This window comes from Lutra lutra, chromosome 4, assembly GCF_902655055.1.
Source record: "Lutra lutra chromosome 4, mLutLut1.2, whole genome shotgun sequence".
Classification (NCBI taxonomy): domain Eukaryota; kingdom Metazoa; phylum Chordata; class Mammalia; order Carnivora; family Mustelidae; genus Lutra; species Lutra lutra.
The window spans coordinates 180666942-180681371 of NC_062281.1; the positions used below are offsets into that span (position 1 = coordinate 180666942).

Below are 14430 nucleotides of genomic sequence, written 5' to 3' on the forward strand. Positions count from 1 at the left end.
CATATTCAACAGCTCCTGCTCCTTTTGGCACCCTCCCCAAACCAATAAATATTAGCGGACTAGGCATTCAGTCATGACCAACCTTCCTTTCTCTACTTGCTCTCTCACAACTTACCATGTGACCTTGGGCAAGTTAATTTATTTTCCTGCTCCTTGGATTTCTCATCCATAAAATGGGGGTAGTTATATCTGCCTCATAGAGTTGCAAAGATATAAGCAAGGTAACGGGCTCGGCTACAGTCATTCAGACCATCACCAGACCACATCTTGCTTACAGTGTTTCTTCTTTTAAAATTTCCTTAGTTAACACACAGCGCAATATTGGTTTCTGGAGTAAAATTCAGTGATTCATTACTTACGTACACCTCCCAGTGCTCATCACAACAGATGCTCTCCTTAATATCCATCACCCGTTTAACCCACCCCCCACCCACCTCCCTCCATCAACCCTGTCTGTTTTCTATCCTTAAGAGTCTCCTATGGCTTGTTTCCCTCTCTCCTTTTTTTTTTTTTTTTCTTCTTCCCCTTCCCATATGTTCATCTGTTTTCTTAAATTCCACATATGAGTGAGATCATGAATCATACAGTATTTGTATTTCTCTGACTTATTTCACTTAGCATTAATACACTCTAGCTCCAGTCTCGTCGTTGCAAATACTTTTAAAGATTTTATTTTGGGGGAGGGCACCTGGGTGGCTCAGTCAGTTGGGCATCTCCCTTCAGCTCTGGTTGTGGTCCCCAGGCCCTGGGGTTGAGCCCCACGCTGGGCTCCCTGCTCAGTGGGGAGTCTGCTTCTCCGGTTCTTCCCCCAGCTTATGTTCTCTCTCTCTCGCTCGCTCTGCTCTCTCTCTCTCAAATAAATAAATAATAAATAAATAAAATCTTTCTTTAAAAAGATTTTATTTTTAGAGTAAGCAAGCAGTGGGTGGGAGTGGGTGGGACAGAGGGAGAGGGAGAATCCTGAAGCTGACTGCCTGCTGAGCACAGAGCCCAAAGTGGGCCCCATCCCAGGACCCTGAGATCGTGACTTGAGCTGAAATCGAGTTGGCACTTTACCAAATGAGGTGTCCCTAAAGATTTTACTTTTAAGTAATTTTTACACCCACCTTGGTACTCAAACTCACAACCCCAAGATCAAGAGTTGCAAGTTCCTCTGACTGAGCCAGCCAGGCACCCCACATCTTGCTTACTGAAACCACCTCCTAATGTGTTTTCATTTTTTAAAAAAGATTTTATTTTTGCAAGAGAGAGAGAGAGAGCGAAAGAGAGAGCCCGTGCACATACAAGTAGGGGGAGGGGCAGAGGAGAAGCAAACTCCCCGCTGAGCTGGGAACCCAGACACAGGACTCCGTCCCAGGACCCTGGGATCGTGACCTGAGCCGAAGGCAGCTGCTCAACAGACTGAGCCACCCAGGCGCCCGAGCTAGATCTTTCTGAAGGGCAAATCCTTTCCTGCCACTGTTCTGTGCAAAACCTTCTCATACCTCCCATTGCCAGCTGCATACAGTGAAACTGCTTCTGTGTTCATTTTTTAGGAGACCATCTTTGCTCTGGCCTCTGCTGCCCTCCGCTGCCCTCAGTTTCAGTTCTCTGCACTACACTCTCCAAACTATTCTGGAGAATAGTTCTCTCCACTATTCTGGCCAACTCCTCCTCTCCTTCAGGTCTCATACCTCACTTGTTCTAGGAACCCTTTCCCGATCCCACAAGACTGGATCAGATGTTCCTTGTCAGTGTTCCATGGGTTGATTCCAATCAAAGCACTTTATCCCTGTTTCATAATTGCCTGTTTACTTTTTCTCGTCTCCTCCATTAGACTGTTACCCTTGAAGTCATTGTGTCTTGCTCATCATTTAATCTTCAGCTGCTAGCAAATGTTTGACTTCAGGTACAGAGTAGGCAGACATCAGATATCTGTTGGATAAATGAGAGGAGAATATGTGTAAACTTCCTTCCCCTCAGCAGGGCTGGTTGCTTCAGTTCTGATTTGTCATCAGACAGGCTACTCATGAAAGAACTATAGAAATTCTGTCATTGCATACCTGGTGAGGCCCTATGCAAGAGGACGAAGGCTCCCCCAGGTGATGTGCTCCATTTAAGACGTCTCCTCTCCCCTCCCCCAGATAAAGCTGGGGTCATGAAGACACCACCCCTGATGGTTCCTGTGTTTAATGAGACTTTGTCATCTTTGGAGGGTTAACTAGGAATAGACTCTTTATGGCAACTTTGGAGCTCTGTTACATGGCAGGCCGTCAATGCAGGAAGCGTGGGCAGGATTTTAAGATCCCTGCTCTAAGTTTGGTATTTGGTCAAACTCTGAATTCTCCAAGCAGATCACATAAACCAAAGGTGATTAATCTTTTACAGGGAGACTCCAGATTCCTTTGTGAATCTCATGAAAGTTTGGCAACATTTGCTTTTATGGAGTTTTGAGAATTCTTTATATGTTTTGGATACAAGGCCTCTATCAGACATAGGATTTGCAAAAATTTCTCCCTGTCTTTGGCTTGTCTTTTCATTCTCTTAATAGTGTCTTTCGAAGAACCAGTTTTAAATTTTGGTGTTCATTTTCTGATAGGATTTTGATCCAAGGTTTCCTTCTCTGGATCTCCACATGGATAGCTCTTGAATCATAGCACTTAAATCTGGTTTTTAGCGAGGGCAGGAAGAAGCACACTTTCTGAACTTCATTCTTGTTTGGTTATATCCCCTCTAGTGGAGTTTGGGTTTTAGCCTAGGTAGTACTGCCATTCGACCAGGACAACAGGACGAGCCTCCTGAGCCTGGCTCTTTAAAGGGCCTGATCTGGCTCTCCTCCAGTTGCACATTTCTTCATGGGGTTAAGGGGACATGCCCATCCAGAGCTCACACCCTTCTCTAGATCACAAACTCCAAGTATTTAGGACCTTGGAATTCTTTGCCCAAACAGCCCAATTCCAAGCTTCTTCCCCAGGTTGTTTTCTTGAGGGCAAGTCAACCTTTGTGTGTGTACCCCTAGGCCTAGGTTTATAGGATATACTTATACTAGGCTTATAGGATAGACTTATACCTGCAGGTTAGGTAGCCTCCCACATGTGGACACTAGGGCCCTTCTAGAACAGGGCAGACAAATTGGGAAAAGAAGGGGGGCAGGCCTCTGTTTGTACTCTATTCCTTTTCTGGTTCCAGGTATGCTATCAAAAATTTCCGGGACACCTGGCTAGCTGAGTAGGAAAAGCAGGTGACTCTTGAGCTCTGGGTCATGAGTTTGAGCCTCACGTTGGGTGTAGAGATTACTAAAATAAATGATTTTTCTTTAAAATTTGGGGGTGCCTGGCTAGCTCAGTAGTAGAGCAAACAACTCTTCTTGATCTTGGGGTTGTGAGTTCGGGCCCCACATTGAAAGTAGAGCTTACTTAAAATTTTTTTTCATGAGCGACTTGTGAGGAAGAGTCAGAACTTTGAAATTCCAGATTTCTGAGGTAAGTGATTCGTTGAGTGGATGAGTATGCTATGAATGGAGCCAAAACACATAAAAGAGTAGGAATCTGGGATGGGTATCAAGATTACAAGTTAAAGGGCCCCTGGGTGGCTCAGTGGGTTAAGCATCTGCCTTTGGCTCAGGTCATGATCCCAGGGTCCTGGTATCGAGTCCCACATATGGCTCCTTGCTCAGCGGGGAGCCTGCTTCTCCCTCTCCCTCTCCCTGCTACTCCACCTGCTTGTGCTTTCTCTCTCTCTGTCAAATAAATAAATAAAAATTCTAAAAAAAAGATTACAAGTTAAGTCATTTAACAAAAATTTGCTGAGCACCAGTTTATGTACCTGGCATAAGACTGAATGAGATGAAAACTCTGCCGTTGTAGAACTTATATTCTGGTTGGCGGGTGGGGGGGCGTGATGGACAGTAAACAAAGACATACATAGCATCCAGTGATAACAAGAAAAACAAAGAAAGGACAGAGAGTGAAGGGGACTGCTATTTTAGAGAGAGTGGTCAAGGAAAGCCCCCCTAAAGAGGTGACATTAGAGAAAGACTCTGGATGAGTCATCAGGATATCTGGGGAAAATGTTCTAAATCCTTAATTTACTGAAGAGCGATGTAAGGTAGTGAGGCCATGATTGGCAGGCATACTGGAGGAACAACCACCAGATTGGTGGGGGGTGGAACTCGTTGAGGAAGGGGGCAAAAGGTGGGAGATAAAAACCATCTTTAGAGACTAGATGTTGAGTTTGAAGAAACTGTTAGATCCAGGCCCAGCAAGTAGTTGAAAATATGAGTCCAGAGCCCAGGACCAAAAGTTGGGCTGTAGGTAAAGAAATGGGAATAGCTAGCCTGGAGAAGATAGTGTAAACCATGCGTGGGAATGGGTGTCCCTCTTAGAGCGTGAGAACAGCATCAAGGATGGAATCCTGGGAATACCAGTAGGTAATGATGGGTAGAAGAGAGGACCTAGAAGGAAGAACCCAGAAAATCAGGAGAGGAGAGTCACAGGGCCAAGCACGGGGCACATTTCAAGGTGTCCAGACAGCGAGGATGTCTAGTGAAATACTGTGTCTGAAAGTGAGTGGAGGGTATTACAGCCTTGTTATTATTAATGATAGTTAGAGAACACTTGCCCCCTTCTAATGGATATTTCAGTTTAAGGGTAATGAGAATTTTCTTACATGCACATAGTCTATTTATAATCAATTCCTACTGTTTTAGTGGGTTTTAAAAGCAAGACATATGTAAGTTACGCTAAAGGAGCAGAATTCACAATCCCTGTTGACTCTTAACTTGGCTAACAGTGTGTTTAACTTGTATATTTAAATATGGGTAATAATTCTTAGAATTCTCTGAATTCCCCTGATTTGGGTTAAAAGCTTATAGTAACACTTTCATAAAAGACTTGCAGATAGAGCTCTTCTGCCTGTCTATAGGGAAGCCTTAAAATAATTAGAACTCAGTGGACCAAATGTTATGTTCAATGGTCTCCTAGAATTTGGCTTCTGGACTTTGGGTGGCAGGTGTGGCTGCTGCCTGTGCCTCTCTCTCTAAATGGCTACAGAGGTCAGTGTCAACGGATAGATACATGAAGTTCCTGGTGGTGAGTCGCCAGGTAATTTTCTTGTTGCCGAATCTGTTAAATTCTTCCATGAGAACAAGCATTTATCGCTCTTAAGTTGGATCTAATAATCCTAATTATTTAGGAAATAAACAAAAAAAAAGTTGATTCTTGCTTTCTTGGGTTTGACTGGGGCATTGGAAAGGAGAGCTCACTTTTTCCAGTTTTGCCATATTCCCTCAACAGAACCCGAGGATAAGAGAGAATCCATGAAAAAAAGTAATAAGGACAAAAAGAACTTCAAAATCAGAGACTTCCAACATAAGGTTTGGGAATATGAAGGCTTAAAAAGAGGGAGGTTTAACCTTATTGGTTTTGATTCTTCTCTTCTGACCGTGTTACATAATGATTAAGAGACTAGAATTTGGGGGCGCCTAGGTGGCTCAGACAATTAGCATCTGACTCTTGATTTCAGGGTTGTGAGCTCAAGCCCCACATGGCTCCACACTCAGTGGGAGTGACTAGAATTTGGAGTTATATCAGACTTTGAGTCTCAGCTCTAGCTTGAGCCTGAGTTTCTACATCTGCAAAAGGGAAAGGATACATTTTGATATTTGCCTCTAATACTGCAAGCACTTAATGAGATAATCTTGTAAGTACTTAACAAATGTTAACTAATATTTTTTAATTGGATTGTTTTTTTAAGGATATTATTTATTTAATTGACAGACAGAGATCACAAGTAGGCAGAGAAGCAGGCAGTGAGAGAAGGGGGGAAGCAGGCTCCCCGCTGAGCAGAGGACCTGATGCGGGGCTTGATCCCAGGACCCTGGGATCATGACCTGAGCCAAAGACAGAGGCTTTAACCCACTGAGCCACCCAGGTGCCCTAGTATTATGAAGACCATATAGGTATAATCATCATGAGTCATTTTCTTTTCTAGCAAACCTATCCAAAGGACTGTTGCTTCCCAATGTTGAGACCCTATGAGGCTACAGTTTTTAGATATGGTTAGTTCTCAGAACAAGTTCCAATTGCATTATGAAGCCAGTGTGCAAACCACATAAGGAAAATGTCATTATCTTATATTATGATTTGCTTGGGACTCTAAACTGTATCTTCTAACTTGTCAGATTGACATTGATGATTTTTTTTTGACTGGTAAAAATGTGTACCTCTGTAAGTGAAGAACTTGTCGATGCTGAGACCTTAACTGAGAAGTAGCTTGGCGAGGTATCTTTTGGAATCACGTGGAACTGTGTTCCAGTCTTGGTTTCAGCTGTGTGGCTTTGAGCAAATGTTTTAACCTCTCTGAGACTTGTTTGCTCAATAAAATGGGAAAATATCACTTATCTTTAAGGTTTCATTTAAAGATCAGCAGTAGTATATGTGAAACTCCCAATATACAGTAGAAGTTCAAATCACAGTAAAATGTCATGTTGCTAAGATGGAGATATGCTTTCCATTTTAAAGTGGCTTTGATGAATTTGAGAATTAGAAGAGAATTCAACGAGCTAGTGCAAGAATAATCACCTTCTCCTCCTCCTCCTCCTTCTTAAATATTTTATTTATTTACTTGACAGCACAGACAAGGGGAGTGGGAGATGGAGAAGCAGGCTCCCCCCTGAGCAGGGAGCCAGATGCCGGACTTCATCCCAGCATCCTGGAATCATGACCAGACCTGAAGGCAGACACCTAACCTACTGAGCCACCCAGGTGCCCCCACCCTTTTAAAGATATATTTATTTATTTTAGAGAGAGTAGAGCTCCATCATGACATGAGCCATAATCAAGAGTTGGATGCTTAACCAGCTGACCCACACCCAGGCGCCCTTGGCACATTCTTTTTTAAAAGAAGCATAATCCTAGGAAGTATAAATGAGAAACAGCTTTCTGCTCTGGTCAGTTTGACTGGAGCACCACAGTGTTGGAAAGCACCTTAGAATAATAAAAAAAAATTAAAGTTTGATGAAGAAAGTGAAGTTTGAAGTTTTCAGGTAAAGCTGAGTAGAAGACTCTTGGCACCTAATGTTAACAAGGGTTGGTTGGTGATGTCCTTTCCACAACATGCTACATGTGGCATTTATTTTCCATTTTTCTCTCCTCTTTCTTTCTTTCTATATTGTTTCTTTCTTCCTCCCCACTGCCTGTGCCTTTGGATTGTGGCTGCATAGCTTGTCCTTGTTAGTAGTAAGAGAAGGCACTTTGAATTGATGTCATCGTGTTCGAAGTCTGAAGGAGAGACTCAATGTTATAAAAGGGGAAAAAGCATGATGAATATTGACCTATGGATCCAGTAAGAAGGGTTGATAACTTAAAAAATTCTCTGTTAACTTCAAGTTGTAAGTAGTAAAAGTCAAAGCTTCAATTTGAGTATTCTGCTGTCCTGTAATTGTTTTTAAGAAGCAAAAGCATGTTCATTAACATATCTGCTCAGACCCCAGGTTTGGTCTGTGACAGGTAAGGGTTGTAAGATGGCCTGGTTGCACTGTGCTAATCTCAAAAGATTAGGGATATAGCTAGAATGCTCCCTAACAACTCACTTTTATAATGTTTATTTATATATTTGGCCTGTGTTGTTAGCTTGAATGTAAGCTCTTAGAGGACAGAGATTGTGTTCCATTCATTTTATACTCCCTACTTTTAACACAGTGATTTGTCTGCAGAGGGTATACAATACATGTTTGTGGGATATCAAATACACACACACATTTTGTGGAGGGATGCAAAACTCCAATGACCATATTTTCCAAAATAAAAAAAATCACGATAAATGGTTTGAAAAGGTGGAGTATATTTCTTAGGACTATACGGCCAAAATACTTGAAATGTTATCCCAGAAAATACTGGGTGATGGAATCACTTTAATTATGGTATTCAGCCCAAGGGTTTTTATCCTGTGGTCAGTGGATTTAAAGGAGTCTCCAGATGGAAGTGCATGGTCTTTCAAGTTAGATGAAAAAAGATAACACTTTAAAAAAAGATTTTATTTATTTATTTGAGAGACAGCAAGAGCGCTCACATGCATGAGCAGGGGGAGGGGCAGAGGGAGAGGGAGAAGCAGACTCTCTGCTGAGCGGGGAGCCTGAGGCAGGGCTCCATCTCAGGACCCCAAGATCATGGCCTCAGCTAAAGCCAGAGGCTTAACTGATTGAGCCACCAAGGTGCACCCCCCAAAATAACATTTTTATTTTCATGAATGTCAAACTGAAACTTAGCATTATCCCCCATTGTGAATGCAGGCAACAAACCACAGTAGAATTAGCCGTAACTTTCACTCTGTCACCAATAGATATCAAAGGCATTTTCATATCTCATTAGAGTTTTGGGTTTTCTTTATAAGATTTTATTTATTATTGGGGTGCCCGGGCGGCTCAGTGGGCTAAGCCTCTGCCTTCGGCTCAGGTCATGATCTCAGGGTCCTGGGATCAAGCCCCGCATCGGGCTCTCTGCTCAGCGGGGAGCCTGCTTCGCCCTCTCTCTCTGCCTGCCTCTCTGCCTACTTGTGATATCAGTCTCTCTCTGTCAAATAATAAAATCTTTTTAAAAGATTTTTTTAAAGATTTTTATTTATTTATTTGACAGAGAGAGATCACAAGTAGGCAGGCAGAGAGAGAGAGATGGTTTAAAATCTTTTTTTAACCAGTTTTTAATCTGGTTTAAAATCTTTTAAAAAGATTTTATTATTTATTTGACGGAGAGAAAGGGAGAGAGGGAATACAAGCAGGAGAAGTGGGAGAGGGAGAAGCAGGCTTCCTGCTGAGCAGGTAGCCTGATGCAGGGCTCAATCCCGTGACCCTGGGATCATAACCCCAGCCAAAGACAGATGCTTAATGACTCAACCACCCAGGCACCCCCATATCACATTATAGTTATCATGGATTTCTTGAATATCTTCTCATCACCGTTTTAAAATTTATTTGACCTGCTGCAAGAGCTTGATAGTTAATGTCTTAATAAATAAAAAGATTTATTTCTTTAAAGATGTTATTTATTTGAGAGAGAGAGAGTGGGAGAGAGCACAAGAGTGGCGTGAAGGGCAGAGGGAGAAGCAGACTCCCCATGGAGCAGGGAGCCCCACACAGACTCCATCCGGGGACTCCAAGATCATGACTCTAGCTGAAGGCAGACACTTAACTGACTGAGCCACTCATGCGCCCGATAAACAGATTTACATCACAAATTTGCTCTTAAAATATTTTTCCTAGGGCGCCAGGGTGGCTCAGTCAATTAGACATCTGCCTTAGGCTCAGGTCATGATTCCAGCGTCCTGGGATCAAGCCCTGCCTCCAGCTCCCAGCCCCACAGGGAGTCTGCTTATCCCTCTGCCACCCCTCCACTCATTCTAGCAATCTCCCTCTCAAATAAATCAAATCTTATATATATATATATATTTCCCGGGGTGCCTGGGTGGCTCAGCCTGTTAAGCATCTGCCTTTGACTCAGGTCAATAACCAACAGGTCGTGGTATTCAGCCCCACGTTGGGCTCCATGCTCCTGGGGCACCTGCTTCTCCTTCTCCCTCTTCCTGTCTCCCTGCTTGTTCTCTCTCTGTCAAAAAATAAACACACACCCACATATTTCCTAATTGTATTTCAATATAATGTTTCTTTTGTAATGCTATGTATTTTATTTAAAATCTAGAATAGATCCACAGCCCTTACCAAATAGCACTAAGAATGTTAATTCTTGAGCTAGGGGCACCTGGGTGGCTCAGTTGTTAAGCGTCTGCCTTTGGCTCAGGTCATGATCCCAGGGTCCTGGAATCAAGCCCTGGGTTAGGCTCCCTGCTCTGCAGGAGGCCTGTTTCTCCCTCTCCCACTGCCCTTGCTTGTGTTCCCTTTCTCCCTTTGTCTCTCTCTGTCAAATAAATAAAATCTTAAAAAAAAAAAAAAGAATTCTTGAGCTAGAGGCTAATAAAGTTCAAGCCTTGAGGTCTCTCATTTGTACCATGCCCTTCCAAGATTCTGTTCCTGAATTTGTATTTATCATTTTTTAAAAAGATTTTATTTATTTATTTGACAGACAGAAATCACAAGTAGGCAGAGAGGCAGGCAGAGAGAGAGGTGGAGGCAGGCTCCCTGCGGAGCAGAGAGCCCGGCACGGGGCTCGATCCAAGGACCCTGGGATCATGACCTGAGCCGAAGGCAGAGGCTTAACCCACTGAGCCACCCAGGCGCTCCTGTATTTATCATTTTATATCACTTCCAAAAAAGATCCCAGCATTTGTGTAAGTTTCACAACCCTTATTACAAAACTTGGATCCACTGAGCCATTTAGCCCAGTACTGAGCGCACAGTAGGTTTTTTCTTTTAAAGATTTATTTATTTGACAGAGAGAGCAGGAACAGGAGGGGCAGAGGGAGAGGAAGAGACAGCATCTCAAGCAGACTCCCTGCTGAGCGCAGAGCCCAAGGCAGGGCTCCATCCCACCACCTAGATCACCACCTGAGCCAAACTCAAAGTGCCTAACCAGAGGCGCCATCCAGGCACCTCCATAGTATGTTTTTAATAATTAATTTGGGGCTGATAGGTTCTGGGAAGCTTAAATGATCCTCCAGTATATCTGAAAATCCTATAGACCACTGCTTGACCTTCCTCCAGTCCCTAAGAGGGGTAGGGCATTGGATGTCGGGGTGGGGAACAGCTGGCTCTACAGAAGTGAGCTAGGAAGATTGTGGGAGGAGAGAGGTTTGCACCAAGTCAAGGACAGAAAACAAACCATCAGGGCGTTACGTTGAAAAATGGGTTTAGGAATAACAGGAATTCACCTCCTTGGGACTTAGCCCTTTCCCTGCACCGCTCCCTTGGCTTCGCAGATGCATGTATCTGCCGTACTTCTTCCTAACAATTAGCTGCAAACTCTGTGAGAAAAGGTCCCTGCTCTAGCATTTGTTAACAGTGCTCTCGAATGGTGCCAACTTCAGCGATTTCTCACGTTCCGAGCTGCCCCAACGATGTGCAACGGGGAGTCCGGGGACAGTTTTCCGATCGCTCCAAGAGATGATTTTTGTCCGTGAAATTCTCCAGCCAGACGGCCAGCCAAATCAGCCTTAAATTGTGCTTCAACCGGAGCCCAAAAGATGACCCAGGAGGCCCGACCGCGTGGCGGTGGGCGTGTCTGGGGCGAACGCCTGCGGCGGCGGCGGCGCCGGCAGCGGCTGGAGGGAGGTTAGGGACGCCGCGGCGCCGGCGGAGGGGCGGGAGGGCCGCGAAGGAGCGGGGCCGGAGCGGACAGTAGGGGGCGGGGTTCCGGAGGCGGCCACGCGGCGCGAGGCCTAGCTTTTCGGTCTCGTATCGCCCGCGGACGAGGAGCGAAGAGCCTCGCCCACTCAAGGCCCGGTGCCCCGCAGCCTCGCCTCTCTACCCGGGGCTCCACCAGGGACCCCTTTGTGTTCCTACCCCCGCCCCGGAGGCGCCCCAGCCGGCGGCGCTGACTTCCCTCATTGGCTCAGCCGACGGCTTCATCGATTGGCTCTCCAGTCGTCCAGCGTGAGCCGCTTCTTTCCGCTACTATTGGACACCCGAGCTGCCTCTCAGGCCGCCGCGCGAGACGATTGCCCGGCCGCTCGGAGTCCCTGGAAGCAGTTCCGGGAAACCCCGCGTGCTGCCGGGATCGCGTCTCTGTCCATGAGGGGGGGAGGGGGTGGCGCGCGCGCCATTTCTAGTCGTTTTCAAAGCGCCTCGCGCTGATTCTCACGGGCCCGGCCGGCGGCCCCAGCACTGCCCTGGTGAGTCTCGCGCCGGCCCGTGGGGGGAGGGGCCGGGAGCCCCGATCCGACCCGACGGGGCCCAGCCCGGGCTCGGCGCCTTGGCTCCAGTTTCGTTTTCGCTCCGAGGCCCCGGGGTGGGGGTGGGGATGGGCTGGGGGCGGCTTCGGCTTCGTCCGGCCGCGCAGCGGAGGGCCTAGCCCGGCCGAGGCGCCTCCTCGCCCTCGCTCATCCTCTCCCCGCCCCTCCAGCCCCCGGCCGGCGGTCCGGCCCGCCGGGCACCCTCCGCGCGGCCTGCCGGGGACTGCCGTGTTTTTCCCGCCTCCGCCCGCCGCTCCACGCGGCCGGCCCGGCCCGCGGCCTCAGACGCCCGCGGCCCCTTCGCTGCTGTCCTCCGGAGCCGCTTCGCGCTCGTCTCGGCGGGCCTAGCCACGAGTGGGATGTGTTGCTGATCGCGACGGGCATGAGGGCGTGGGGTGGGCAGAGGGCGGGATTCAAACCCCGGGTTACCTGAGCCGGGAGAAAACTTTTGTGGGAGCTGAAGCCCGAGGGCGGATTTGTGTAGGAAGTCTCCCTCCCCTCCCCCATTCTGCATGCTGCGAGCCGAGATTTGAAGGAAAAAATGACTACTAGAGGCCGTGAAACTTAGGCTTCAAGCGGCGCCTGAGATGCATAATTCTGAGAATGTCTTAGGCGCACTAAATTGGAAAGGCGATTCTTTTCTTATACGGTAGCAATCGTGTTGCCAAAATGTAAAACTTAAGGCCAAGGGGTTCTTGAAAGCTTCAGTCCTCTCATGCTGACCTGTTTGAGATTTTTGCTGTCCTCAAGAGACTCAATTTATGTCTCATGAGTCAGTCGTAGGATAAGGGCTTGACACTCCTAACCCATGAGATAACCGTTAGTTTTCATTTCGTTGGTTCTTTTAAAACCCGTCTCTTAATATGAAGAATTTGCACAGAGATGTTCAGAAAAAGTCAGGGAGGGGCTAGTGCTGACTTCCCAAATCTCCCAGCAGCCCTTTAAAATCTTATTTAAATGTCTACTTTTTGCAAAAATGCTTAGATCAAATGACTCCAGTCACAGTATATTTGCTGCATCCAGAAATATGGTTTGGCTGTGTGGCATTGTATTGAATTGACACAAGTTTTAAACGGTCTCATACGACATAAAAGAGGTTTTTAAATGAGCACATTGTATTTGGCTTGAAGAGAGAGGTTTTCCTTGATCTGAAAGGTTTTATTTCCTGGAATCTAATTATTTTACCTTTTTTTTTTTTTTTTTTGTTAAAGTTTACAAACTTTTTGACAATATCAACCAATTTCAGAATCAACTTGTAGGAGAACCTTTGCAATGGAATGGTAGTCATAAATATTTCTATCTTGTGCTTAATACACAACTTGTCTTTTTTGCTTTACACATACTTAAAAAAAAAATCACCTTAGCAGATGTTCATTGAACTTTCCTGTTAAAAATTTGCTTTCTTTCTGTGACTAATAGTATTCACAGGTGCAATAACTGTTAAGGGTCTTGTGATACTGAGAACTTTTGAGTTCTGATGATCTTATGGGTGTATTTGGGGGTGCGGGAGCGTGGGAAAACAGAACTATATGTTCACAAGGAGATTTTGGACTTCAGGGTGCATCTTTGTAGAAATAGGTTGTATTAATCAGTAAACATATTCATCTTACACTATAAGTAGTTTCTTGATGAAAAGTGTGCCAGTTTTGAATGTGTTCGTTTTTGTCAGTTCATCAGAATTTGAGGCTTGCCTTGAGAAACCTTTCTCCACCCAAAGTTTAACGAGAATCTGCGTCTGTGTAGACCTTAGTGGGCTCTCAAGTCTTAATGTTTTGTAATCCTAAGAAGTCATGATATTGATCTTATTTTCAGAATAATCCTTTCTGCATTTTCCTTCCTTCCTACTCTCTATTACCTCGTTCCCCTTGGTCTTTCTCCCTTTCTCATTAACTTCAACTAAATATCAGTGGACTTTGAAATGAAAAGAAGTTGTTTTAGGTCAGAAAACTGCACCTGGTGCACCTGCACAGTGGTTGTCAGCCGTCTGGAAGTGTGGTTATCTTGCGGGGTTTAGTGCTTTTTAGGAAGCTTGTATTTTCTTTGTAGCTGACTAGGTACCTTGAGGTTCATCAAGAAAAGGAGGCTTCTTCTTGAGATTCATCTTCATGTCCTCTATTTCAGTATTTGTTGCAATGTCTTTATTCTGCTTATTATCTTCATCACATTAACCACAGACAAGTGCACTTTAATTCCCTGTCTTTCGAGGCAGTATAGAGACTGGCCTTGTATGGTTTTATTATCTAATCTCTCTCTTCAGGGAGCTGGTCCATTTCAGTACTATATACAGGTTGAACATACAAAATAATTTGGGTAGGTTAATCTGGGACATCTGACCTAAGTTTACCCTCATTAGGTAATGTTTGTTGAAACTGTTTGGAAGAAGTTAGCCGTCCATTCTTCAATATGTTTTTGCGGCTTTACTGATACGAAAAATTCAATATGTACTCATGATTTTTTTTTTTTTTAAAGATGCAACCTCAATTATAGCTCACTTTTTATTTTACGTGGACTTAAAACAATCATTTAGCTTTTAAACTTGGTCATTTTTTCTTTTAAATCTGTGAATGGGAATAGCAAATTAATTTTAGAACAAAAATTAATGTCAAGTTGTGT

General features: G+C 45.0%; 1 protein-coding gene across 5 annotated transcripts in view; it reads left to right on the plus strand.

Moving 5' to 3' along the window:
* The first annotated feature begins 11600 nt into the window (after positions 1-11600).
* HNRNPR (heterogeneous nuclear ribonucleoprotein R) overlaps positions 11601-14430 on the plus strand; it is a 33918-nt gene continuing 31088 nt past the window's right edge. For 2 of the 5 annotated variants that reach the window (XM_047724013.1, XM_047724015.1), the window contains exon 1: positions 11612-11757. The gene's annotated coding sequence lies outside the window, so the exon portion shown is untranslated. Of the gene's footprint in view, positions 11758-14430 lie in introns of all 5 variants that reach the window. The other 3 variants (XM_047724016.1, XM_047724014.1, XM_047724017.1) reach the window with 3 other exon arrangements.